This window comes from Eleutherodactylus coqui, chromosome 11, assembly GCF_035609145.1.
Source record: "Eleutherodactylus coqui strain aEleCoq1 chromosome 11, aEleCoq1.hap1, whole genome shotgun sequence".
Lineage (NCBI taxonomy): Eukaryota > Metazoa > Chordata > Amphibia > Anura > Eleutherodactylidae > Eleutherodactylus > Eleutherodactylus coqui.
The window spans coordinates 90488507-90513254 of record NC_089847.1 but is presented as its reverse complement, the minus strand read 5'-3'; the positions used below and the strand labels follow the sequence as shown (position 1 = coordinate 90513254).

The window sequence follows — 24748 nt, the reverse complement described above, 5'->3', positions numbered from 1 at the left end:
TATTATTTATACACACACACAATTTTCTGAATACCTCACCGCCTAGATTCTAAGCTACAAAAGAAAAACGAAGTCAGTCTATTATGGATTAGGAGAGATATTGTACAACAATTCAAGTGTACCAGACTCTCCAGCCTACCATCAAGGCTGGTGACTGACAAATTCTGTTATCTTCCTTTTTTTTCACTTTTTTGCGTTATCTGAGGCTTAAATTTAGTCTAGGTTATTTAACTGAGAGCAAGATAAGGTTCAGCTCTAGATATTTATCAGAATTTAGGATGGCAACTAGGTTTTGGGTTATCCAGGTCAGTTTATTAGTGCCTGGTCCTAACCTCAACAAAGTCCCTCACAGATTATTTTACCTTTGGGGAACCTCTGAATAGTTTCTTGCTCCCTATTCTGGGAGGCAGGATTTCTTTTCGGTGAAAGATTTTTTCGGTACACCTTTTTGTGTCCATAACAATTTCCGATAAATTAGAGTCACCAATTATCATCTTTTGGTTTTTTTTCCTTACTATAACAATTTAGTTCCTGAACCAACAGAAATGCGTTGAACCAAACCACAAAGGAAAATTCATCTAGACCAAAAGAATTCTTATCTATTTGATTAAAAAACGAAGACCTTCCAGTTTGATAACCTAGTTATACAGGTACCAGAACTAGTTCTGGAAATTGACATACCATCTGGTATCTGGACAGATGGAAGACTGCCCATCAGTTAATCTGGTTGAATTCAGTATAGGGTACACTCCATTTGCTGTCCATTTCTCCCGTGGACTAAATTATTCGAGCTGTCCTTGGAAATCACCTTATTCAGTATATCTGTATGTCAAAAGTGTCCAAACAGTTCATCATTACACCACACAATTACACTATTGTATAGAATTGGGATAATTTGGTCACAAATCCTATTCGTCCAAGGAGTTTGCGTCAGTGAAGCTTCCCCCTGGTGATGGTATACCGGTCATCTTGATATCACCACCCAGGCATTAGGTTATTGATTCTTGTGTCCCCGATCCCCTTGATATAATCCATTTTTGTCTAAGTGTGCGAAGTTTGGTACATCTCTCTTCTATTCCAGAATAGATTTGTCGCGGTTTTCTTTTGTAGTTTAGATTCTAGGTGGTGGGTTTTTTAAAAAATATATACACACCTTTTATTGGTATAATAAAGGATAAAATCTACCCCGGGCTATGTTTTAGGGCACATGCCCACGAGCGCCACAGGATACGCCCGCAGATTTATGCTGCAGGAGTACCGCAGCGTAAATCCACAGCAAATAGAACCTGCGGCGATTTTTCCCCGCTATGGAAATCCGCGGTAAAATTAGGCAGGTGAGTATTTTCAGGCAGAAAGTCATTAGGTTCAATAGAACCCAATAGCTGCAGAATTCATGCGTGTTTTTCCGCTGTGAGTAACGCATAGCGATTCCATCCGTGGGTTTTCACTCTTGGGAACAGATCAGTGAATTTATAATAATTAGAAAGCACTATGTGGCCCTCAAAAACACAGATATTCAGGAAGACTAACCAAATAAAAAAATTCAGTATTAGCATGTGTGAAATTTTGCTCTAGTAACAAGACTCAAAGCGATCTGATCACGAAAGGGTTAATAATCCAAACCACCAACAATGTAACTGTACATAGATGCAAAACAAATGCTATGTAGAAGTAGAGCAATACTAGGCAAACTGTACTTCATGAACTATGGTAAATATTTAAGCCCCTTCGCACACTTTTTTTGCTCTGTATGCCCGTGTGATACAAGGTAACTCGCAGGCAATTACAGTGCCTTATGTAGTACTGCTCATATTAGCGTGCCGCAATTGCACAATACGCGAGCGCAAAAAAGAACAAAGCATATTCTATATCACTCACATATACACGTGATCGAGCTCTATCTCGCATATATACGTGCGCCCATACACAATTTAAACTGGATGATAAGTCAACGAGCCAATGATGATTGTTAATACTTCGTAGAATTACTGAAAAGTGAACGATTGTTTGATCGTTGGCTGCGTTTACAATAAAGGATTATTCTTCATTTTTGCTAATCTGACAGATTTTTTTGAACAATAAATCCCTCGGTGCAAAAGGGCCTCAGCTTCCTACACGCAGCGTAATACAGGACTAATTTAATTATCTGCTCCCACTGATTGTCACTGGTACAGGAACGGTAGCTTTTGCTACAGTTGTCATTTTCTTGGGAAACCGTCCCAGTCTGATTACTGCAGGCCACAGAACTGTATGCGAGTCGCGGTGGATCCGTGTCATCACCGGCGCGACTCTCTGCACTTCGAATGTTCGGCGGAGTGCCAGTCGGTACATCCACAGATAACTGGGGGAGGGGAGGGGGGGGCGGCACCACCGAGGCACACGGTCCAATTCCGCTGTAAGATTTCACACTCGGAATCCGACCCGGCCGTGGGCATTTGGCCTTAAACAGGGGTGTTCCAATAGATACAACCACTTTCAGAATGCGGCTCTTGGCGGAATGAGTCCATTCTTATCACCCCTGGCAAACGCCACCCCTTTTGCAGTCTGCATTTCATGGACTTATTAGGAAAAAAAGAAAAGGGGGACGGATGACATCCGAATACCCCCACGGAATACTACTAGTCTGTGTTCTCAGATAGAATATGATTATGAAATATGCTTGTCTGAATTTGTCCTTAAGACCACTTTGACACCCACCCAGTAGAGTATTGACTTCCCTTAGCCTTGAGAAGTGAGTCAACACAGCATTATGAAACCAACACAAGTCTGCAGGAGCCCTGAAGAAGCCCTTAGTCATTGTGTCAATCATTCATGCTATTAGTGCCAAATTCTGACCTCCCATCAGCATGGTGCAAGAGAAGTCTGGATTCATCTGTCCAGGCGATGATTTTCATCTGCTCAGTGATCCGATTTTTGTGCACTTTTGCCCACTGGAATCTTGCTGGTCTTGTTTCTTAGAGAACAATGGTGCTGGTCATTGTTATAGCCCATCTGTGCTGGGAGTCGTCGTGCCATCACACTAATTGGAGTATCAGCATTGTATTCAGCTGCCATGTGCTTAGGGCCCTTGTACACGGGCCGGTAAGTTATTGTTCTGCGTCACTACATGCCCCGATTCAATTCTCATTTGTCATTCATTCACCTTTTGTTTGTTGTTCAGTTTATGCATGCAGAAGACCGAACAACAGATCGGCCCTACGTAAACAGGCAGCCATTAAGTTATTTACAGCTGCCCGTTTACGGTGAATGGGAGGTTTATCTTGTGTAAAAGCACCCTTAGTTGTGCATCGCCTGTTCATCAGAACAATTCTTGGCACCCTCCTCTAACTCGTTTTGTCAACAAGTGGCTTCTGTCCACAAGATCCCCTTTCTCCGCATTCCTCAAATCACACCATTGTCAGTATGCTCTCCACACTGCCACACAAGAAAACACCACAAGTATGCATAGTAAGTGCACCCCTATGTAATGTAACTTTTCGGTGTTGTATAAGCGTGAAATTTGGCGCGAGTGTTCTTTAGGTCATAAATGAGGAGAGTGGGAGGGGTGGCACATTCTGCAGAGGGACATCGGTACATGCAGCCTGAATAGAATCGACCGTTCCTCTATGTGTATGCATATTTAATTCCTCGGTTACTCTAAAGTAACCTTCACTTCAAAAAAATTTCCATGCAAACACATGTATCAAATTAACTCAGGCGCGGCCAGGTATATCAGTTAGTGTTATTATGAGGGGATAGTGGGATGCAGCAACAGCCCAAGTGAAGTGGCAGAGGCCACTTATTAAGAAGAGCAACATAAACAGCCTCATAGGCCATCAGTCAATAGAGGAGGCCACTATAAAAGAGCATGGCCAGTGCCACTCAAGTAGACTTGGGGTCAGCAGTCCACCAGAACTTGAGCTAGGGAGGAATGGGGTTGGAGGCCAGGGAATTGAGAGGGGTGCTGAGGAGTAAAATTGTGGAGTTGTTGGGTGGGAGTCAAAGAATCACAGTAAAGTCAGATGCTCCTGTGTGTTACAGGGCAAAGAGCCAGTGTAGAGCAGAGAAAGTGGGCCAACATGGAGAAAGTTATAGGACCAAATATTTGAGGGAGTTTTGGTTGTTGATGCTAGTATCTCAGAGAGAGTGCTATTCTCTATACCAGTGTTTCCCAACCTTTTCAGCCTTGGGGAACCCCTGGGAAAAGATTTTTACGGCGCGGCACCCCTACCAAAAGAGGGTGTGGTTAGGGGTGTGGCTTATTACATGATTTTTACCTCCATCGTTATAAAGAGGACACGGCTGTTTTAAAAAAAAATAAAAAAAACAGGGAGGGGAGAATGCTGGAGGAGCTATTGATATACATTATATTTAAAATTAACACGTTGTGGAATTTATAGTAGCTGTAGCAGCAAAGTTGAATTCCCCAACTTAAGGCCCATTTAGACACAGTGATTATCATTCAAAATTCTCTCAAAAGCCGTCTTTTGAGTGATAATCATTGTGTGTAACTGCACGGACATCGTGCAGTTTTCATTCTCCCGTCTCTCATCATCGTCTTTCAGCGTGCTGAAAGACTGTGATAAGCCTCATCAGGGATTCCCAGCGGTATACAGCTGATACTATTGTTTCAGCTGTATCTGGCTCCTTGATGACAGGCGGGGTACGAAGAACGGAGCGGTCCAGCTGTGTTCTCCATACCTGGCACGGAGCGCTCGGCTGTATAACAGCCGGGCACTCCGTGCAGAAAACATTTGGATGCAGAAGACAAGCGGGGACACCCCGCTTGTCTTCTGCATCTTCCGCTCCGAGCGCTCGGCTGTATGTCTGCCGAGCGCTTCCAGCATGGGACACCCCGCTTGTCTTCTGCATCCCCCGCTTCGAGCGCTCGGTTGTATGACGGCTGGGAGCTCCCAGCAGGAAACAGCTGGATGCAGAAGACAAGCGGGGACACCTTGCTTGTCTTCTGCATCCTCTGCTGGCAGTGCAAGGTGATCGCTCATCTTGCACTGTAAATGACACAACGATGACCGCTCAAAAGTCGCTTGAGCAACATCTTTTGAGCGATTATCGTTGTGTCTAAATGGGCCCTAATCCGCCCCGTGTAGTAATAGTCCTCCCCCCCCCCCCCCCCCGTTGGTGGCCCCAGTAGTAATAGCGACCGATATTGCGGCGCCGGTAGTAATAGCGACCGATATTGCGGTGGGCCAGTATTTAGCATGCTGGCAGGGGGACCGCAGCACCAGTGAGAGTCCGGCGGGTGGTGCCAAAGAGCCAATCGCCACCTAGGGGTGTGACGCGGCCGTCTTTCTATCTAAGCCCTGTCACACCCCTACCTTCCGGTGGTGTCAAGATAGGCCACTACCGACGTGATTTCCAGCCAGAGAGCCGCGGCACACCAGGGTGCCGTGGCACCCCGGTTGGGAACCGCCACTCTATACTGTTGGTGTAAACTCAGCGCTACTTTAGGCCACCAGATGTATTAGAAGAGACTGTAAGGCGGTCCCACATGGGCAGCAGGGCTGTTCCAACTAGAGACTGACATCACATTCTAGATTGAGACGTATCCTTTTGGGCAATAAACACAGGTGTAAAAGACTCCTAATAGAATCTGATATCCATGGTACCCAGGTTGCTGATAGAAATTATAAAGACTATTGGCAAGATGACAATTCCCTTTGAGTAAGAAGATTGGTGTAAAGTCTAAAAATGGTGTCCTCGTATGGAAAGACAAGGCGGTCTGTTTCATAGAAACTTATGGTATTGAACCCTCCTATGGGGCGAGCTGTAATTATTCTTCCAGTCTAGTAGAAGTCTATAGTTTGTTGCATTAAACTTCTGTCACTGATCAACCATCCTACACCATCCACTTGCATCTTTACACGGGGCTCTATTCATGCGAGGACCTTTGGGATCCCCTCCCGTGGTCGAGAGATACCTTTCATTGGTGGATAAGTACATGGTTAAGGGATGGAGGCATTTGTGGATAAAGCTGCATATTCCATTAAATCAGTCGACTGTATGAAGCTTTTTATTTGTAGAGGAGCCCCATACGAAGTCCTCTAGATGTCAGGAACTTGGTGACCAAAACACTAGGTGCAAAATATTAGTTACATTATACTGTTTGGCACTACTTGCCCCGTGGCTTTAGAATATGGATAGATTATATATAAACCTCTTAGAGATAACCACCAATAATTGCACTGATAAGTAGTCTTCTAGGGGTGGCCTTCTGCACAAGTCTAGTATACAGACAATCATACACTTACCAATTATCTATTGCCCAGAGAATCAGGCAGTCACAAGGTAGGAGTGCGACAACTTAGCGCTTACGTAATCCTCTATCCTGTACATGCAGCTGCTCTTTCAACACCGGGGCGTTTGTTATAAATGCCAGTCATAAATACCTACACGGCGAGATTAACCGATTACTTTCTAACACCTTCCTGATCAGCTGCCATATGGATCACACGTAAGAACGTTGCAGTCCTTTGCAGACAATACGGCAGTCCCGGCCAGGGACATAGTCACGGTCCTCCCTGCTTTGTAGTCACTTGTTTGCATTGGATTTACAGAGTTCATATCCTAATTTACCTAAAGGGAGGAAGCGTTGTGATTTCTCTTTAAACTTCTTTTCATAAAATTTGAATGTGCTCACAGACCGTGCCCACAAGCGTCCACGAGAGGCCTGCTCATTCTCACTGGAAAGGAAAGCAGCTACAGAATGCCCACAGGTATAGGGTTTATTCACATTGGGGTGACCTTCCTATTGCCCCGAGGTCACATTAGCCATAGGTATTCACTAAATGATGAGATCAGCGCTCCTTCACTGAAAACATTGCAATGGAAGTTATATCTAGTCAAGACAATATAAAAACTTAGTAAGTCTAATGGATAGGGAGTCCAACTCACCGAACGGCAATGTAAAAAACAGGAGGGTGCCCATGCTAGGTCATGGCACACCCAAAAATAAGTCCATCAGATGTACCTCAATATCATCAAACAATGCTCAAATACTATAATACTGGCACACAAAAGAATACCGAGTCCAAAAATTAATGTCATACCGTATCATGATATTGTATTTATTGCAGTCCAAATAATCGCACCGTGTGCCATTCACATAGGTCAAAACTTTTGGTAAAATAATATCCGTACATTGCACAAAATTATATTTGGGATTGGTTTTGCTAAAATTGTTTGTCTATAACTCAATTACCTAAAAATACGGGGATGACCTGGTATGAGGAGGGATGGCTGGCTGATGGTTAGAGTAGGCATTTGCTCTAGAGTCTGAGGGAGGGAAGTTATAGTTTGGTGCCTAGCACCGATCCCACGAAGTCACTCCGCTGATGCCAAGTGGCCAGAGGAAGTCCGTGGCTACTTGTTACAAATGGTGGCATGGATCAGCATTATAGTGGGCTCTACCCAAGGGGAAACCCTAAGGGTGCTTACCCACTGGCGTTTTTTTTTTCCCTGCGAAATTCGCAGCATTTTTTTTCTGCAGGGGTCTATGGGACTTGTAACGTTAAAATCGCGATCGCACAAAATCGCAATTTACCGCGAATCGCGGTAAATTGCGATTTTGCGCGATCGCGATTTTAACATTACAAGTCCCATAGACCCCAGGAGAAAAAAAATGCTGCGAGTTTCGCAGGGAAAAAAAAACGCCAGTGGGTGGGAGCCCTAAAGGAAATAAAATTCCTCATGGGTTCGCTATGAGCTGAAACCAGCGCTGTGGAGTCTGTAGGCAAAAACCTCCGACTCCTTGTAGGACTCATGTTTAAGTGACACATTTACTGTATTACAATGGTAACATCAGGCGCTTTATCACACTTATGATAAAATCAAGCTACATCCTAGTGATCAATGTTTTTGATAAATATGGGCTTAGATGAACAGGGCATCTACTTACAGGACATTTTTTAAAACTTTCCTATATAAGTAAATATGCAGCAATTAATTTTAGCGTGTGTCTCATGGTTTCCACTCCTGGCGAGCCCATGGGGAATTTTATTTCCTTTGGGGTTCCCACCATTCTTGGGAGTTTCCTCTTGGGTAGAGCCCACTTTAATATTGATCCATGCCATTATGTGCACCAAGTAGTCACAGACTTCTTCTTGCTGGCTGCTTGGCATCAGTGGAGTGCCACCGCAGGATTGGGATTAAGCGCCAAATTATTTTCACTCCCTCCGACTCCAGACCAATTGTCTACTCTGACCATAAACTAATCATCTGTCCTGATATCAGATTCGGCTCCAGCATTTTAGGTGATTGAGTTAGGCGGTTTTTTTTTTAGTTGGAGTCAGAGTAGGTAGAAACGTAAGAACTCCAACTGCACAGCCCTAGACGAAACCTGATCATTGCAGAGCTCCATTTATTACAAAATTCCACAAATTCTTAGGCCTCCTTCCCACGAGCGTGACGGGGTCCGCCGCGTAATATTAAGCAGTGAAGCCCGTCACGGCGCCCCCCAGAGCCCCTATACTTACCTGCGGGAGATAGCGTGAAATCGCTTCCCCGCCCACCACCGCCGCGTCATCGCCCGTCACCGCCCACCACCGCCGCGTCACCAGCCGTGTCACGTGCACGGCCGGCCGTGTCACGTGACGCGGCCGGCCGCGTCATTTGGCGTCATATGACGCGCGGCGGTGGGCGGGAAAGCGTTTTTTCACGCTATCTCCCGCTGGTTACAGCGGGAGATAGCGTGAACGGACGGCTTCCATTGACTGCAATGGAAGCCGTCAGTGCGTACAGCCCGTCCTCACCCGCAGAAAATAGAGCATGCTGCGGGTGAGGACGGGAGAAATCGCGATGCGTAATTCCGCGCTGGAATTACGCATCGTGAGCATTGTGCTATTAGGTTCAATAGAACCTAATAGCTGCGGGCAACGCAGCGGATTTTCGCCGCGAATTACGCGGCGGAAATCCGTTCGTGGGAAGGAGGCCTTACTCTGATATTTGTCTCTAGCACAGAGATGCAACATACGCTTCTCGTTAGACGTATACATCTTCGAATTCCACCTTAGGCTCGTTCCACGCGTCCGAGCGCGATATCGGGCTGTGAAATTCGAACTGATATTGTGTGATCTACCTGCAGATGCGAGACTTTTGTGTGTGTCAACCCCCCCCCCCCTAATTACTTCAGGCCAGTTGTGATCCTCCGTCACCGCTTTCAGCAAATCGGCAAAGGTTTCCCATTGTTTTCAATGGGAAACCTTGCATTGCAATCGCGTGGAAAAAAAAACAAAAAAAAACAAACAAAAAACACAACGGGCGAGGCGTTCCACCCAACAATAGGACATGACGCTGTTTTTTCTCAGTGTGCGATATAATGTAGAAATAAATAGCTAATGTATATGACCCCATTTAAAGGAATGGGGTTCATATTGGTGCGTCTTCCAACGCACAGCTCTCACGCTATTTTCTCAGCCATTTGAAAGCGGCCTTACATCTAAATTTGACACCTATGGAACGCTGTAAAGGAGGGATTAACTGTTACTGTGTATATATCAGTATCTAAGCAGTGGTTGCAAACACATACAGTAGTCTCCACCGCCACATACAGAAGCCGGCCGCGGTCACATGACCATAATGCCTCCTCTTAACAATAACGGTAATGGAGTAGAACAAAAGGATTAAAGCCGGAGTCATAAATCAGCTTTGCTTGTCACGAGGTCTTATAACTCAGCAGTCGCTGTACTTGGCTATTCAAGAACATCTAAAGCCTGTTGACAAAATGTTGTAATCACTTAACTCTCCGTTGGCTGAGGTTACCCGAGGTGCGCCATTACAGGAGTATTAACAGCCTAAAACTACTGTACATAAAGGGGCAATAAGATACAAGTTATCGTTTAATGATTTTTAGTTTGCTCGGCTGTAATGATCAATCGCAGTGCAGCACCAAAAATATTCAATGCACCCCAACTGTTTAACGCCGGCACGGATCGGCTGCACCAAACGCGGCAGGCGTTCTGCAAGCAGGACGAGATGCAAATGTGCATCTATTCCCGTGACAGATCCATGAAGGCACATCGATAAGCCCGCTTGCACAAGTTTTCCAAGAAGCAAAAAAAAATAAAAAAATTTGTACAAAATTTCCATGTGCTATAATAACATGCAATAATCTGCTGCGGTTATTATATACTGAAAGACAAGCAAATATTAAACCTAAATAAAGCTCAGGATGTGGACATGGCTATGAATCACAGCAGTAACGTATGAAGTCATCCCAAATAGCAAGTAGGTCAGCTATTAGAATTTTTCTTTGAAGGTACGTGGCAGATATTACACACTAAATAAGTGCACTAACTGCATCACATAAAAGGTCGCATGACGGCACCAGCATGAAACATCTCACCCTTTAACAAGTCTCTTCAACAATGTACCCCAGGCCTGGATTGGCATTTTGGAAGGCGGCAATAAGGAAACAAGCGGTATTGCTGTAGATTCCGTGCAGCAGCTCTTATAGCGCCATCAGTGGAGAGAAAGTGAAGTGCTGACAGTCGGATCAACGGATCCCTTGCAAAACCCATTCACAAAATACAAGAACTGGATACGGTACAGAAATTACACCACCTGGTCAGCTGCGGGGAATCCGATTGCCCTGCCGCTGCTCTCCTATTTCCTACATCATCTACTAGTACAGATCACATGACCAGTGCCACATTACTTTGTAACATATGTGCCCTCCATATCCTCATGGAGACCAGTCATCAAGTGGCATTAGTTGCCTTAAAGGGGTTGTCCAGTTACTATAGGATTTTTTTTCTTCAATGACAAGTGCGCAATTGTAAGAAATAACAGAACCAGTGATGCTTGGCGGTTCTGAGCCCCGACGACGAGTAGTGCGGCCCTGCGGTGCTTTCGGTCTATGCTTAACATTAGCTGCAGCAGTGGGGTGGCAGCCAATCAGAGGCCGCAGCAGTCAGATGCCATTCGTTCTGCCGTCCCCAGTATCTGAGGCGGATATGCCAGAACGTCTCCTGGGCAATGCAGCCTCCGATTGTTTTTGGAACCTAACTGTTACAGCCAAAGACCAGGGGGACCGCACGGTTCCAGGGCTAAGTACAGGTTTTGATATTTCAACACACAACTATGGTAACTTAACAACCCCTTTAAGGAAACTTTCGATAAACGCATGTTCTATTTATGACTCTCCTCTAAAAATACCAGTGATGACCAAAGCATATAAAAAACTTTTTTTATTTTAATTTAGCCCCATGATACGTAATTTTGCCCTGACTGAGATATTTGCCACCCTGGGTGGAGCTTTGCTGTGTACACCGGTAATTAACACATAACTGACAACTGACACTCCCTGGAAAGGAGAAAAGTATAGTACGGTACACAGGAAGCAAACAAAGGGGCATCTCAAAACCGGAGAGTACCATGAAGATGACGTACAACCACCGTGAGACTTCCCATCCTTGACACACGGTTACCTTTACCATTTTACCTGCTAATGGTCCCAAATGGGATCATTCCTTTTCAATTTTTTTTTAGTGGCCTAAATTTTACCACTTTTGTTAATAAAAAAAATAATAATAATTTGGCCACTTTTTGTAAAAAAAAAAAAAAATTCCAGCCTGTAAAAGGTGCCTGGTGGCAGGATCTGATTGAACACAGCCTGTAATATCTCACCTAGAGGAGATGAAGTATGATGAAACAATAGTGACATCACAACATTTTAGGGTCTCTTCAAGGGCTAATTCCCCAAAAAAACACTACGCCACGGATATGTTTTTATGGGTTCCAAATGGAACTGTGATTTTAATGGGATTTTTTTTAGAATAATGTGGCAGATTATTGTGCCTGCCAATAACGATGGGAACCAAAACAGAGGTTAACCGGTGGCATATGCCAATGGAAAAACACTACTGATATCAACTGTTCACGGACATATCTCTGTACGCACTGTGGAGGAATACAGCCAGAAGGCTTCCCCCATGTAGAACGTCAGTGCAAGGCTCCAGCCTTTGTCGCTAAATAGGCATATAGTGACAGCCTCATCCTCGGAGTAAAGTTGCTGCAAAATAAAGTGTGTAACATTATATAAATAAAAGGAAAGCACAGCATACCAGTGTACATTGGTGTGATTGAGGCCTAAAAACTTTTGGCCATAAGAGAATAAGAACATGCATGTTCCATATATACTAGGAGAATATCCAGTGTATAAATTGAAGGAGTCATCAAGTTGTGAGCTATCCATAGCCTATCCTAAGGACTGGCCATCAGGTCCCTCACTCAAGACTCTTGCCGATCAGCTGTTCACTGGACCACTTTCTGCTGGAAGCCACAGCTCCATTTGTACTGCAGTGGTCAGACTTGGTATTGCAGACAAGTTGATTTGAATGGGCTGGACCCAGTCATTAGACCTGCTGTTGGATTGTCAGAAAATGGTGCAAACTTGTGTCTGTATTTCACTAGTAAGAAAGTGACCTTTCTAGTAAGTGAGGCCGGGACCTCATATCACTGGCTTAGCATTCTAGTGAAAGGGATGCCAGGACAGATCATATAGTTTTCTATGAGATGCAGCATTCTGCGCATCAGTTTTTATGCAAGATGTCTTCCTATACCAGAGCTTATCAGTCGTTTATGACATATGGTGGATACCTCTTCACTAACTACTCCCGTTAGTTGTATATAAGCTGCTAGGGCCCTCTCTCCTACTGACTGGTGCTGCCCCTCCCTGCCCGGCGTTTATAAAGCACATCACACCATTTTTAGTATTTGCCTTATAACTGGTTTGTTCCTTGCAGCCATGAGGCATATTTATCATCTAAAGGCAAAGTGGGAAGATGCTTTAATTCCATCACAATCTTAGTAGAATTCCCGCTGGCACATCATGCGCCTAACAAATAAAGAGGAGCGCGCCTCTTCAGGTCTTAGGGGCGTCTCGGCTCGCCTACACAGAAATCCGTCGGCTGGAAGTAAGCGTAGATTTTTGCTGTAATTTATGCATGAATGTGTCGGCCTGGGGTGGCCATATACCCTCCGACAAGCCATGACATTTTTATGAAAGTGGCAGAGTGCAGCATAGCACTCAAAAAGGCCGCACAATTTTTGTGCAAGCGGGTCTTGAGCCAAACTGTACGACTTATGCCAAAAAAAAAAAAAAAAAGTTGATAAATTTTCCAATATGCAAGTGTTGCAATGACAGGAGCATCTGGTCAGACTGGAGCTGAAGCGTCAGGACTCGCTCACAGCAGCGGGCAAACTTTCGGAAAGAGAAAGGAGATGGCTGTGATTGGTTCATCGAGCGCTGCAGTGATTGGTTCTCAAGCGCAGCAGTGATTGGTTCTCAAGCGCAGCAGCTCAGCCAGTCAGAGAAAGTGCTTCCTGGAGGTGGAGATTTTGAACCTCCAAACAAGGATGCGCTGGCTGAAGACTACAAGCAAGTGTTCCGGAGCTGCAGAGGAGACGGGCGACGGAGCAGAAAGCGCCTGTTAGACTTCCTACTGTACAAGTTGCACCGCACGGAAACCGTATTTTTGAGCGATGCAACACAAAGGAAGGCTCCATAAGGAAGATGGGCTACAAACCATCGCAAATTGTAGCTGTATAGAGCATGCCGCGATTTTGTATTCTCACAATGTAGCAGCCCACAGAACATCGCTGATGTGAAGGAACCCATTGGAAAGCATGGGGTTCACATACATGTGATTTGTAGTATTGTCGCATTACAAGAAAAATCGTGTGCTTTTGTTGCTTGTGTGAAACCGGCCCTAACCAGAAGCAGCTGCAGACTGCGCCATCTGTTCTGTAGAGAAAGGAAACCTAATGGACATAAGTAAACGGAAAGGTTTTGTTTTTTTTTTTCTAAATCCATGGGATGGGGGATGAATAATGTATATGGTGAACAGTTGGTTGTACAATGTTTCATCTGCCAGTGTGGGTGCTGCCCCGGCAGGCGGCACTCGTGTACACCGTCCGCCCCGGCAGGCGGCACTCGTGTACACCGTCCGCCCCGGCAGGCGGCACTCGTGTACACCGTCCGCCCCGGCAGGCGGCACTCGTGTACACCGTCCGCCCCGGCAGGCGGCACTCGTGTACACCGTCCGCCCCGGCAGGCGGCACTCGTGTACACCGTCCGCCCCGGCAGGCGGAGCAACAATCAGCTCAGCAGTAGACCATTTAGAAACCATTAAAGCAGGTGCGAAAACCCATCATAATCCCCAGTACTAGACATCCTTCAAGTTCTCTCAAGTTGGCAAAACTTGCATTCATCTGTAGTTTAGTCACCTCTGCTTCTGAGAAGCCTAGGTGACAAGCGATGAGGCCACTATTACATCTCCCATGTAATATCACCGTTATATTACAAGCTGTCACAGGCGCCTGAATGGCATGTAATGTCCACCAAACATGAAGATATGCTGTCCCTCTCTCCATGTTTGGAGGACTGCACATATGAGTCACGGGCTCGGACTCTTAAGTGACGTGCATTAGAGACCTGAAGGGTCGGTCGCCTGTACTTATGCCTTAAGGAGGGCTGCAGATTAACTCTGCTACACACATTCCTGACTAGCATGTAATATCACAGTGATACGTCTACGGCTGCTCCCGCAGGTGTACTCACCGCTGTGACGTCCTGGAGATCTGCAGTATATCAGGAGCACTTATAGAAAGAAGTTGCAGTCCTGACAATCTGAACAGCGCTGCGGAATATGTTGGCGCCATACAAGTGAGTAACGAATAAAGTGATATATTTCAGAAACCGATAAAGTCAAAACTTGACAACTCAAGGACTTCTTGTTACTGGAACTTTTTTTGCCTTTGCGTGGAAATCTTTAGCGCTAATGCGCACGCACTTCTGCCGCATGAGCGGATTAATACTATATTAATGGACACATTTCTGCGTGTAAATCCACGGCGAACTAACACTGCTATTAGTTCCTATAGAACCTAATAACTCAGTGCCCACAAGCGTGATTCTGCCGCAGATTTGCGCCGCGGGTAAGAAATCGCGGCATGTTCTATTGTACTGCGTATTTCTGCGGCGCAAGGTCTCCCGTAATATAGTATTAATGGAGACTTCCCGGCGACTGCAAAATAACGCGCAATTTTCCTCGATCGCCAGCGGGGATTTTTTGTTTATCCCTGTGGCGTAAAATCGCGGCAGAATCCCGCTCCATCCGTCTGCCCTGAAAGTATAGCTAAAAACTTGTCAAAAACGTCTGACCTGTCAGAGCGCATTCCCACGGGCGGATGTGTATTTTGGGCTGCGAATACGTAACCGACTGACGGACCACAGTACGCTGCTGCCTTGCATTTTTCAGATACGTAGCGTAATTATGCGTGTAAAACTGAAAAATCAAAATTGCGCTGATTCTGTGCAGAAGTACACAGGTTTCCTGCACATTTTGTGCGCCTTTATGCGTATCCATTGATTTCAACGGGCTTCTACGATGCACATGTATCAAGATAGCATATGGCGCGTATTTCTTCCTACAATCGCACGAAAAAATAAGCTCAAGTGAACAAACCATTGAAATCACTGGGTTCTATTCAACATGTAAGGCCGGACACACACACGGTAAAACGCTGTGTGTATAACGCAATGTTTTACCGCTGTATGAGCCGGCGTATCGCCGCATATGGCAGCAATTTATGACTATGCATAACAGCGTATCTCACGGACGCCGTTATGCGCAGTACCGTGAAGTAGAATGAGTGAGTAGCAGCACATCCAACACCTTTCCCAGGTTTATCAAAGCTTGCCAGTGCACGATCCTAATAAGGGATCCGGACCCAGGAATCCAAAACGACACTTCACAAATATGCATATTTGTGGAAGTGCCGTTATGCGCAGTATTCCTGGTTTCATTTTTTTTTTTTTTAAACCTTCCACTCTGTTACTTAGCAACATTGCGAATAAACACCACACATACGCAATGTAATTGTATATGTGCAGCATTTATTACGCACCCATAAGGCCCCCTGTCCACGGGCGTTGCGGTATCCCGTGGCGGAGCTTCGCTGCGGGAGCCAGAGCCATGGACGAATCTCCGCCGGTCAGCCTAATCTGATCAGTGGTAGTCCTTGTGCTGATCGGAATTACTGGTCAGTGGTGGTCCTTGTGCTGATCCCCGCCAATTACTAAAATAAAAGGAGCGAAAGCACGGAGCGGAGCGCTGTGCCCCTTTGGCCGAGGCCGCCAGCAACACACAGATCCTTAAGACCTTCTACATCACTCCAAGAAGGAATAAAAAGACCCAAACGGGCACAGGTAAGTCCTCAGACGAGCGCTTCTGCCCCTTTTGGCAATCTGAACCTGAGCCCCCGCTGATGATGCTTCCGAGCGGTCACTGTAACCTGGCAAAAAGTTTCTGAAAAGTTTCCTTCTACTTCGGCTGGTTTCAAGCGAGTGTATTTTAGTGCTGTACTTTACATACCGCAATCCGTTGCTGGTATTAATCTATGCATCAAGTCACACGGCTGGATTTTTTCACGTTTTTTTTAACAACACAGCACAAGATTTATTTTTTCTCTCCTTTCTTGCATTGCTATTAATAATCCGTATTTACCCGATGGAAAACCATTTCCACAGTAGAAAATAAAAACAAAACAAAAGCCAATACTAATGAAATACGACTAATGTCGGGCAGATGTACATGGCGGAATCAGGAGCGGGCGTCCTACCCCGGATTCCACAGCAAATACTGCCCAAAGCACGCTACGGCAAAACGCGGTTACCTCTACACGAGAGGAAGTCGATTGCGATTTTCCGCTTGCAGAGCAGAAATCACAACATGCTGCAATTCTGTGAGACTTCCGTGTGGACGACTTCCATTGAAGTCAATGGCAGCCATCCATCCTGCGACCGTTCTGCAGTCATCAATGCGGAAAGGTCGCATGACCCGTGTCAGCGCAGCATTATCTGTGCTGCGGATGTGTCGGCCGGCCGACACATCCGCAGCACTTGCAGTGACAGGACCGGCCAGGGCTTACCTGAGCCCCGCACCTGCTGCCCCCTGCAGTGACAGGACCTTCCAGGGCTCACCTGAGCTTTGCACCTGCTTTTACTATTGCTGCCCCCTGCAGTGACAGGACCCTTCAGGGCTCATCTGAGCCCTGCACCTGCTGCTACCACCTCCCTCTTCAGTGACAGGACCCCCAGGACTCACCTGAGCGCAGCACCTGCTGCTACCACCTCCCCCTGCAGTGACAGGACCTTCCAGGGCTCACCTGAGCTTTGCACCTGCTTTTACTATTGCTGCCCCCTGCAGTGACAGGACCCTTCAGGGCTCATCTGAGCCCTGCACCTGCTGCTACCACCTCCCTCTTCAGTGACAGGACCCCCAGGACTCACCTGAGCGCAGCACCTGCTGCTAGCACCTCCCCCTGCAGTGACAGGACCCTTCAGGACTCACCTGAGCGCTGCACCTGCTGCTACTACTGCCCCGCTCCCGGATCCTACCAGTGCACACACGGGGCGTGGCCTCTCGGTGGCGGGGACTGTGGCCCCTCCCACCTGCTTCTTTACCTCCTGGGAACGGGACGCTGAGGTGTTTAACCCCTTCAGCGCCTCAGTAATCCTGTCATCAGTGACACATGAATATAATGGCGGAGGGAGAGAATTATACAATAAAAGATGTATATAAAATGTGTCCTGGACGTGATGGAGTGTCTCATGCGGGTGACGGGAGGATAACACGTCTGACTGGGCTGTAAATGTCCGGATAATGACGGCTGCACATGGCGGACCCTGCCGGCCACTTGTAAAAGATCTCCTCATGAAATGTAATATATGGGCATATTGGTGGAGATTGCCAAAGATGGGAATTTAATACAAGTACTACATAGCGGGAGCAATATGGTGGTCTCACACACAGGGGGCGCCGAAAACACCTCAAGCATGGAGGCTCTAGTACCCTGTTGTACCGCCTCTAGCTTGGATACAAGATGTGATACGGGTGGCATGGAGGCTCAAGTACCCTATTGCACCGCCTCTAGCTTGGATACAAGATGTGATACAGGCAGGCATGGAGGCTCTAGTACCCCGTCGTACCGCCTCTAGCTTGGATACAAGATGGGATACGGGCGGGCATGGAGGCTCTAGTACCCTGTTGTACCATCTCTAGCTTGGATACAAGATGTGATACAGGCAGGCATGGAGGCTCTAGTACCCTGTTGTACCACCTCTAGCTTGGATACAAGATGGGATACGGGCGGGCATGGAGGCTCTAGTACCCTGTTGTACAGCCTCTAGCTTGGATACAAGATGTGATACAAGCGGGCATGGAGGCTCTAGTATCCTGTTGTACCGCCTCTAGCTTGGATACAAGATGTGATACAGGCAGGCATGGAGGATCTAGTACCCTGTTGTACCGCCTCTAGCTTGGATACAAGATGTGATATGGGGGGCATGGAGGCTCTAGTACCCTGTCGTACCGCCTCTAGCTTGGATACAAGATGGGATACGGGCGGGCATGGAGGCTCTAGTACCCTGTTGTACAGCCTCTAGCTTGGATACAAGATGGGATACAGGCGGGCATGGAGGCTCTAGTATCCTGTTGTACCATCTGTAGCTTGGATACAAGATGTGATACAGGCAGGCATGGAGGCTCCAGTACCCTGTTGTACCGCCTCTAGCTTGGATACAAGATGGGATACGGGCGGGCATGGAGGCTCTAGTACCCTGTTGTACAGCCTCTAGCTTGGATACAAGATGTGATACAGGCGGGCATGGAGGCTCTAGTACCCTGTTGTACCGCCTCTAGCTTGGATACAAGATGTGATATGGGGGGCATGGAGGCTCTAGTACCCTGTTGTACAGCCTCTAGCTTGGATACAAGATGTGATACAGGCGGGCATGGAGGCTCTAGTACCCTGTTGTACCGCCTCTAGCTTGGATACAAGATGTGATATGGGGGGCATGGAGGCTCTAGTACCCTGTTGTACCGCCTTTAGCTTGGATACAAGATGTGATACAGGGGGGCATGGAGGCTCTAGTACCCTGCTGTACCGCCTTTAGCTTGGATACAAGATGTGATACAGGCAGACATGGAGGCTCTAGTACCCTGTTGTACCGCCTCTAGCTTGGATACAAGATATGATACGGGGGGCATGGAGGCTCTAGTACCCTGTTGTACCGCCTCTAGCTTGGATACAAGATGTGATATGGGGGGCATGGAGGCTCTAGTACCCTGTTGTACCGCCTTTAGCTTGGATACAAGATGTGATACAGGGGGGCATGGAGGCTCTAGTACCCTGCTGTACCGCCTTTAGCTTGGATACAAGATGTGATACAGGCAGACATGGAGGCTCTAGTACCCTGTTGTACCGCCTCTAGCTTGGATACAAGATGTGATACAGGCAGACATGGAGGCTCTAGTACCCTGTTGTACCGCCTCTAGCTTGGATACAAGATGGGATATGGGTGGGCATGAAGGCTCTAGTATCCTGTTGTACCGCCTCTAGCGTGTATACAAGATGGGATACGGGTGGGCATGAAGGCTCTAGTACCCTGTTGTACCGCCTCTAGCTTGGATACAAGATAGGATACGGGTGGGCATGAAGGCATACAGGTTCTGTATGGCATCCTGCTGCATATTGCTCCACATTTGCAAATGGACTCAACCAAGAGCCTGGAACTGGTTCTGACAGACACGGGGGTATAAAGATGGCGCCCCCTGTCTCTGGATGGTGAACAACAAAACTGTTGGAGCTGCTCGCTCTTGTCAGACACTGGTGGTCTGTAGGGGGCGTCCTGAGCCCGGTCACCTTGTGTGCCCTCACACATTCACTGGTCCCAACACCTCCTAACAGTCTGGTGAGAACGGGCCAAGTGGCGGCAATTCGTCAATACGACCATCCAGCTTCTCGCACTGGCATTTTATGTTCCAAAAAAATGCCAAAACTGCCGAAAAGCTCATATGTACGGGGGGGGGGGGCTGCTCACCTTTCCCCCAGCAGACAATGTCAGGGGAAAGAGGGTTCAGGGACACTGACTGGCTTCATACGGGCGTAAACACATTTATGTGCGGTTTTGCGTCTTGGTTGCTGCATTTTTGCACGCTTCTGAGCGCGTTTTACTGTATATTTTTGCATGCATATGTCTGGCGCTTTTGCATGCGCAAAAAACACGTAAGCATGCTCTCATAGGACAATTAAGTCAAAATAGTTTAACGTGTTGTTTGTGCGCGATACGCACGAAAATAGAACATGCTGTGCAAATGAAATGCGTGTGCAGAATATACTGATATGACCGAACTCATTGAAATCACTGGGTTCTTTTCACTGCGTATTGCAAGCGCAAATTTTGCGTGCGCAATACGGTGCAATAATATTTTGTGTGAATAAGTCCTTATAGAGAAATCAAGAGGAAAACATCTGAAAAAAACATCCAGAGCGTGCTGCGATTCGCAAAACCCACCGCAAACAATGCACCAGAAGTGGGGAAAATACCTGCGCAAACACAGTCGTGTGAAGAAGCCCTTTGGCGAATTTCGTGCATGTTTGATGCATTTTCACATGTACAAAAAAAATGTAAGAAGGTTTAATTGATGTCACCTTGTTTCACACTGTCTTTCGGCAGCATGCGTAAAAAATGCATTAAATACATCTGTAACATCCGTATTTACTGCGTTTTTTACACTCCCAAAGACTTTTTGGTCCGTGAATACGCACGAAAATAAGACATGCTGAGACTTGCCAGCAACCGTAGGGAATCCGCACATCGAACAATGCAGCCTCTTTATTGTATATCAGGCACAGCACTGTACGTTCTGTAGTGGCGGCGTTTGATATTGCAACTCAATCCCATTCACTTCAATGGGACTGAGCAGCACAAAGGCCATATAGCCGATGAATGGGACATCACAGGCTGAGAGGAGTGCTGTGGCCTCTTCAAACAGCTGATTGGAAGGGGAGCCAAAACAAGAACTTATACAGCTATGATGGAGAAATGAGAAGTGGGGATGAAAAAGCAAAAGTAAAAAAACGAAAAATCTCTAGTTTGAAAGGCTGAACCCTTTCCAATCCACTGTCTGACCTCTGAAGACATTATGATTTATAGCTGTACAGCTCCGATGTTGGAAGACGTCCGTCGGGGTTCTCTTACTGTATATTGCCAGCCTCTCTGCTGTCGGAGCCTATCCAACGTGTCACCTCATGCAGTACTGGCTTTAGCCAGCAGATAGCGCTGTTTTATAATGGCAGAAAAAGAGTAAGCCCCCCTAGGAAAACCAGGATAGAAATAGGATTGGAAAGGGTTGAACTGCCTGTAAATATTAGAAAGATTTAAATCATCCAGTTAGCCAGGAAGACCCCACAAATTTATAGAGGGGCTTTCTGTTATCTCTACCCTCTGGTGAACATTTTAGGAGTGCTGATTAATTGGAATTTCTGGACTCTTGGATATCCGATTGAGTGTTTTGGATTGTAATAACAATAAAGTAATAACGCTAATTACAGCAGTTTTCTTTAGAGCTCAGTCTGCTGGACATTAAGTATCGTACATTTGCGCATAATTTAGTATGTTCTTCCCAGGGTGCATTGCAGCTACACAAATACCAGGACTGGACTGCAGTTTATTTAGCTTGCTATTTATAGTCAACAAGTGTGTAAAAACAAGCGGGATATTTTAGGCTCTGGGAGGATCCTGGTTTGCTCCCATAACAAATTAGTGATGAGGTTATATAATAATACGGTGCAGAAACTGCCCTCACCCACAACAAGTACTCATTACCTGCCAACTGGTCAACTGGCACCGACGAGTAAAAGGACAGTGAAATCCCATTACGTTAAAAAAAGAAACAATCTCAAAAATAGCTAAAGTGTCCATAATCACACTAAGGGCTTATTCTGACCTGCATATATTGGCCAGATTTTCACACCCAGCTGATATACACTGTCCATTTCTGCAGGGGGAGGAGGAGGGTCGGGCCGGGAGCAGTAAGGCTGCCTGTCCAGGGGCGTTGCGGTATCCTGCAGCGGATCTCCGCCGCGGGAGCCGCCGCCCAGGAGCAGGAGCCGGCAGACAGATCTCCACTATCAGCCTATCTGACAAATAGGCTGACTGCGGAGAATAGCGGCAATTCGCAGCATGCCGTGAATTGCCGGCCGCGAGCAGAGAATCGCAATGATTCTCCGCTTGTGGACAGGGAAGCTGCGCTTTCCATAGCAACGCTATGGAAAGCGTGCATTGCGTTTCCTGTGGCCGGATTATCGCCGCGGGGAATGCAATTTTATAATGCCCGTGGACAGGCAGCCTTAGGGCTCCCACCCACTTGCGTTAGCGATTTGCGTTTTTTTAGCGCTGCGATTGAGCGCTAAAACTTTCTAGTTTGAAACAAATGAGTTGTAATGTGGCTATGCGCATTTGCGTTTTTTTTGCGCAGTGCGGGTACAATTTCTTTTATCGATTGCGACTGCCCTATGTTTGTGCGATGTCCAATTTTCCCCTTGCCCATGCAAGTCAATGGTTAGCGAAAAATCACATCGCAAATCGCATGCGCGAATGCGTTGCGATGCTTTGCTCTATAATTAAGTTTAAAGTGTCAAAAACGCTGCGATAAAAAAACGCAGGACAGTCACAATACATAGAGCTTTGCGATGCGAGTTTAGTGGGAGAAAAATCGCAGCCCATCGCACAAAAATCGCACGTTGGCAACTGCGATATCGCAGCGATTTTAAAAACGCACTATGGCCCTCGCCAGTGGGTGGGAGCCCTTATAGAGATCCTTAACACAGATGTGGTACAGATGACATTGCGCTGTATGTCATCAGTATTAGATCTCTATTTGTCTGTGTCTTCCCTGTCATTGGTTTTATTTCCTATAGGGCAAATACTGATCCAATAGAAAATAATACTAATATTGCAAGTTTGGAGGCAAAAAACGCATAAAAATAAGTCATGCTGCATTTTTGAAGCACAGTCATAAAAAATCCGGCCATGTGAATAGATACATAGATTTATATTAGATCAGGATTACAGTCTGTAAGAAGACAGGGCAAATTTGAATCTGCTCATCTGAAAGTGTCCCTAGGCCGTCCTCACACGGGCGAGAAAATCGCGCAAGATTTGTGCATTGTGAGGCACACAAATCTCGCACGAATATGAACACCATTCTTTTGAATAGGGTCATACACATGAGCGATGCTTTCCCACATGGCATCGTGATGAGATGCGGGAAACAAATCGCAGCATTTTCTATCCCTCGCGTTGCATCTTCCACTGTTTTCAATGGGGCCAGCGGCAGCATCGCATTACGTCCTAGGGGCACGCGATGCGGGGTCTCCCATTGACAGCCACAGCGGAGGATCACTTCTTCCCCAAAGTTAAGGCGAGGCAGTTTTGACATAAAATAACCTCACATCCGCAGCGAACGTGACTGATTTCTTGCAGAGATTTCTGCAACTGCCAAAATGTGAACAGGGGTTGTAAAAAAAATCAACATTCAGATGCAGAAATTGTACATGTGAACAGACGCTAGGTACATATTCACACATAGTGGAATTGGTGCGCATTTTCTGCACTGGAATGATTTTGACGCGGATCCACAGAAGACTTCATTCCTTCAATTGAGAGAATGGAATCTGCTGTGGATCCACATCAAAATTTGCGTATAAATCCATATTGAATGGTGAGGATATTGACATGGATTTTGGTGTGGATCCGTACCAAAATCCGCCATGTGTCAACGCACCCTAATTATTAGATGAAAGTTGGCTAAGGCCTCATGTCCACGGGCAAAAGAAGAATTAAAATCCGCAGCGGATTTTAACTCTTCTCCTGCCCGCGGATCCGCACCCCATAGGGATGCATTGACCACCCGCGGGTAGATAAATACCCGCGGATGGTCAATAAAAGGGATTTTTTTTTTTTAAATGGAGCATGAAAAAATCTGGACCATGCTCCATTTTCGTGCGGGTCTCCCGCAGGCTTCTATTGAGGCCTATGGAAGCCGTCTGGATCCGCAGGAGACAAAAATTGGAATTTACTCACCTGCTCCGGATCTTCCCTTCGCCGCGGCTCCATTTTCTCTCCGTCGCGGCCGGATCTTTTTTCTGCGGGCCGGCGCATGCACGGGGTGCCCTGCGCATCCGCCGAGCCGAAGAAAGAAGATCCGGCAGCGACGCAGAGAAGATGACGCCGCGGCGAAGGGAAGATCCGGAGCGGGCGAGAGGTGAGTTTATTCTTATTTTTATGCCTCATGTCCGCGCGGCAGGAGGGACCCGCTACGGATTCTCTATGGAGAATCCGTAGCGGGCCTGATTTTCCCCGTGGACATGAGGCCTAAACCCTCAGATTTTTAGTAGAGATGAGCGAGCATACTCGATAAGGCAATCTACTCGAGCGAGTAGTGCCTTATTCGAGTACCTGCCCGCTGGTCTCTAAAGATTCAGGTGCCGGCAGGGGGCGGGGAGCGGCGGGGGAGAGCGGGGAGGAACGGAGGGGAGATCTCTCTCTCTCCCCCGCCCCCCCCCCCCCCCCCCCCCCTGCTCACCGCCGCAACTCACCTGTCACCCATGCCGGCAGCCGAATCTTTAGAGACAAGCGGGCAGGTACTCACATAAGGCACTACTCACTCGAGTAGTTTGCCTTATCGAGTATGCTCGCTCCTCTCTAATTTTTAGTGCATTGGCCAACTATCTAATGTATACACAGACCACCCAACTCTTTTCCAGAGGCAGATGTCAAAGAAAAAAGAATTGGGCATGTTGAATTTCAACCTACCTGATCCTTTCTTTCCTTGGGAGATAAGCCACTGGCAGAGGTCAAATGCGCATGTATATGAGAGAGCTGGGAAGAATAGCTGTTCAC

General features: G+C 46.7%; 1 protein-coding gene across 2 annotated transcripts in view; it reads right to left on the bottom strand.

The window, feature by feature from the left end:
* CRACR2B (calcium release activated channel regulator 2B) overlaps positions 1-17419 on the bottom strand; it is a 61742-nt gene extending 44323 nt beyond the window's left edge. Inside the window, exon 1 of one of the 2 annotated variants that reach the window (XM_066583020.1) lies at positions 17352-17419. The gene's annotated coding sequence lies outside the window, so the exon portion shown is untranslated. Of the gene's footprint in view, positions 1-17105; positions 17129-17351 lie in introns of those variants that run through there. The other variant, XM_066583021.1, reaches the window with a different exon arrangement.
* Positions 17420-24748: the final 7329 nt, after the last annotated feature.